Source organism: Ochotona princeps, chromosome 32 (assembly GCF_030435755.1).
Source record: "Ochotona princeps isolate mOchPri1 chromosome 32, mOchPri1.hap1, whole genome shotgun sequence".
Lineage (NCBI taxonomy): Eukaryota > Metazoa > Chordata > Mammalia > Lagomorpha > Ochotonidae > Ochotona > Ochotona princeps.
The window spans coordinates 5,016,386-5,021,135 of record NC_080863.1 but is presented as its reverse complement, the minus strand read 5'-3'; positions in this window follow the sequence as shown (position 1 = coordinate 5,021,135).

Sequence of the window (4,750 nt, the reverse complement as noted above, 5' to 3'; positions counted from 1 at the left end):
TATAGTGGGATCAATAAAATGTACATGTGCAGGTGCTTGTGGGAGCATCAATAAGTACAATATGGGTTGTCTAGAACTTTCTTCCTGATGTACAACATTTCCTCAATGAGTCAGCAACAAGCAATCTGCTAAGACAAAACCTAAGGGAGGTGGCTATCTTGGGTTGACTTTAGACAAAATGAATGAAATACACATTTTTAAAAAATGGACACTGTAAAAATAAGGGATTGTTCCTAATGGAGTGAGGGCTTAGAAAATTCATCATTTTGCAGTCACCTTGTTTCACACAACGTAATATTTTCCAGTCCAATTCACTTGGCAGGATTTTATTATGCTTTTATGACCAATAGCACTCCACTGTGTGTATGTAATTTCTTCTCTGCCTTTATCCATCCTATGCTATTCTGAATAATGCTGAAGTGAAAGTGTGAGTACAAACATCTTCCGATCATACTGAATCCATTTTTTTGGTACCATGTTGCTTATTGAAGATGATATTCTGACCCTATATTGTTGTTCATTGCTTACTTTTAGAGATTCGGTGTTATTTTTCTTCCTTCCTTCCATCTTTCTTCCTTCCTAATAATCAATGCTCCTCTCACAAAACTTTCTAGCTTCTACCCCAAAATCCTTCTCTATTCTCTCTACTTATTTTATTCCTGGTTTTCCTGCACATTTAAATTGAATCATCAACTTCTCAAGGAAAGTTCCCTATATTTTAAATGAACTTAATTTCCTTATTACATGATTAGAGTGCAATGTACTTTCCACAGTGGAAATTTAAGTTGTTTTGTATGACTATTTGATTAAAGAATATGATCTCTTCTAGTCTGAGGAGGCCCAACAGGAGGAGGACTATGCTTGCTTTAGCTAACAAGTTGATTCCTCCTTTCTAAAAATGTGTCTGGCACACAATAGATATTAAATTTTTAATTGTGTGAATGTAATTAGTGTCAAATATTTCAAATGTACTCCTTAAAAATTTCTGAGCTACACTTCTTAACAAAATAATTTAATATTTGCAAAAATTTATAACATAAGAATTATTATCTTAAAACTGAAGACAATTGGTCTTGGAGATGTTAAGTAAATTTGAAATTGCATAGTTGAGATTAAAACCAGACAGATCTGACTGCAAAAGCCAGTGCATGGGGCCTGCGCTACGGCATAACAGATTAAGCCAGCATCCCATGTGGGCGGCACTGAGTCCAAGCTGCTCCACTTCCCATTGAACTCACTAATCTACCTTGGAAATGGGTAGAGGATGACCCAAGTGCTAGGTCTCCTGCACACTCATGGGAGACTGGGACAGCTCCTGGCTTTTGGCTCATGGGAATGGACTGGCTCAGGGCCCAGTTTCAGTAATTGCCAGTATTTGGAGAGTTAATCAGCAGGTGGAAAAGCCAGCCCATTAGCCACTCTGATCTGAGTTTTTACCAAATTGTTCACTTACTGCCTTTTTATTTCTGCATCTCAGTTTAGATAGATTTGCTTGTTTATTTTTAAGATGAACTTTTAGAGTTAACCTGATTTATTGAAAATTATTTTATTATTGAGTGTTTCATAAACATATTATTTTTGAAAGATTTATGTATATTTTTGGCAAAAATAGCATCTGGTTCTATGCGTATTAGGTTGTATCTTTATATGTCTCATTGTGTGTGGAGTATTTACACTTTAATGCATTATTCATCATCTGAGTGTAAAGTAGGGGAGAAAGCAGATATATAGAAAAAGAGTCACATCAGGATCCATTAAAGAAATGCAAATCAAAAGTTTCATGCGATAGCATCTCAATCCTTGCCAGAACAGCCATTTCCAAAAAAGGCCAAAATTATAAACGCTGGTGAGACTCAGTGAAAAAAAAAACCTTTAGACGCCATTGGTGGAAATGTAAATTAGAACAGCCATTATGCGAAACAATATTAAGAATTCTTGAAAAAAATTAAAAACAGAACTGCCATATGATCCAGCAATCCCACTTCTGTATATATGCCTGCGGGAAACTAGATTAGCTCCTCAAACAGATACCTGCACTTCGGTAATTATTACAGTACTATTCACAATAGCTGCGATGTGGAAGCAACCAAAAGACCCAAGATGCAGATGAATGGATAAGGAAAAGTAGTGCCAATAAACAATAAAATATTACTCCACCATAAGAAAGAATGGAATTCTGTAACTTGTGACAAAATAGGTGAGACTGGATCAGAGCTGGAAGTCAAGTCTAGATACTCTAACATGCAATGCAGGGATCCTCATGGAGCATATTATGTTGAATCAAACACCCTCTCCTGATGCAGCTTGCAATATTTTAGGCTACTACTGCTAAAGCTTCAAGTACATAATCCTATAGAAAAATCTATATCTCAACTTTAACATAACTTTGATACACTGGTTTATTAGAATTAAATGAGATTTTTAGAACTCAACCCACCAGTCAATTCTGTATAACCAAAAAAATATTAAAGTATAGGCTCTCTAACTTATAGTAATTTTAAACTTTTCTAAGCAGTAATATGCTCCCAGGCAACTTGACTTGGAAACTACCTATGTTAATGTACCTTTAAAGACTAAGAAGTAAATCCAAAGTTTTTCAAAAGAACTTCTCACTATCCATCAGTGTTCTATTATGGGATTGCCCCTTTTCCTGCACATAGAAATATAACAGGACCACCTGTTGTAACGAAACTGAAACCACCACTAATTACCTCAACCAATGGTAGCCAGAAATTGCATGACCTAGGTTGTGTTTGCCACCAATTGATGGCATAGAATTTTCAGTAAGGTGAATAGCGATTAAACAGTGTGAATTCCCATTAGAGACACTTCACAGACCTGAAGGGTACAAAGGCTGCAGCACATTTTAAATTCATTTGTGCAGGAAGCAGCAGTGAGTCAACACTTGACCATTCTGGGTGTGTATTATATCCATCTGGGGGTTAATGAAGCCACAGGGGTATCGCATTAGCCCTAATGGTAGGTCTTGGCTGAGTAACTGCAGCCTGCGTTTCCCCAAAATTAATTACTCTCTCAGAGTCATTTCATTAACGCTCATTGGCTTACTAGTTTTTCCCACACAGCATGGCTTTTATTCTGTTGCCCTTTCATGCATACTCACAAATGTATGAGGTTTCGTAATAAGTCATTGCTTCAGATTTGAAAGGGAGGCACCGTGATTTCACATAAAATTGTAGGATGTAAGAAATGTTCCCAGTGGGATTTCCGGTACCCTGTGCCAGACTGACAGCATGTCATAGACTTGAGTTCCTGATTGCATTCTTATCTTCAGAAATGAATGTTCCAGTGACCTTTAACACTTGTACAAATAAAATCTATTTGCACAGCTGTAACTCCAGCATCCAGGTCTCTCCACCAAGCAAGCCAGCTGTAGGCACAAATGAAGTATTTGGGGGTGAATATTAGACCTTTTAGCGCCCATAAATGTCCCTTCATTCACTGACAGAGCTTCTAGAACATTCCAGCTTTCAGGAGATGGAAGGCAACCAAAAGTTTACTTCTTCATATTCAGGAGATTTTTTTTTTTAATGTTGTCTCTGATGTTGATGTCAAGACCAGTGGCGTGTTCTCAGCCTCACTGGTACAGACAATGGTGATGGCAGAACTTCCACTCACAGTTAAGAAAGCTAAAGGAAGGGTATCTCTTCGCTCTTCCTTTCAAGAGGCACCCCGCCTCCCAGCTTTCTCTCGGGAGGTGCTTTTCCCTTCCCTCTTCTTTCCCTGCTCACTCGGTCCCTTCGCAAATGAACTTTTCTGTCTTGAAAGAAAGAAAAAGAAAAGAAAGAAGACAGTGATGATGAGAGATGACTTGCACTCCTGTATCTTCCCCGTTACCCAAGAGCTGTTTAATTAAAGGGGTGGGCGAGTTCTTTCAGATTCTTTGGAAACAGCAGGGAACACCATGCCAGATTAAACTTCAAAGGAAACAAACATTGCAGTGTGTGCTGCGGAGCCCATATGGAGATAAAGACTAAAGTAATTCATTAACAGCATATACGTAGGCCATGGAGACTTATTATGTTCTTCATTCCAGCAATATTGAATATTGTAGCTGACACCTTTGATTAAACATCACTGTTTATCTTTCTCTCCCTCTCATAGAGCCTGGTTTCATCAATTCTCTGTCCTACTCCATGACTCTACCCCAAATCTTACCCTTTACCCTGACTTTCCTCCTGTGCTTTAGATTCTAAGAACTATTTCCAAAGTCAAAAGTTATGAACGTTCTATTCATGGTTAAGCATATAAACACTCAGAAACCAAAAATATTTCAATGATAGTTGTTATACTTAATTTGGTGTTTCATACCATTCTTTGAAAAGATCAGGAATCGATCTAGAGACACTAAACACCTGGAGGTAACCATAGTGGTTTTCATAATGTAGGAATCCAAAAAGCCGATCTCAACTTTAGCACTAAAGGCCAATTCAGAAACTGATTTAATGTGAATTGGACTTGGTTTTATATCACTTTCCTATAAAGTCTACTTTAATTTCAGATCTAGCAAAATCATGTCATCCATTCTATTACATTAATATAATTTTTAATTTGTTGGGAATGATCGTTTTATTTATATTTAAGTTCTACACTGGTTTTAGTTCTAGAAACTCCATAAAAGTTGATTTAAAATTACTTAAAAGATGGCTCATCTTAGGTAACAATCAAGACTGCATCATGCCATCTCTCACAGACAATATTGTATATCGCAACTGTCAATGACACAGGCTGT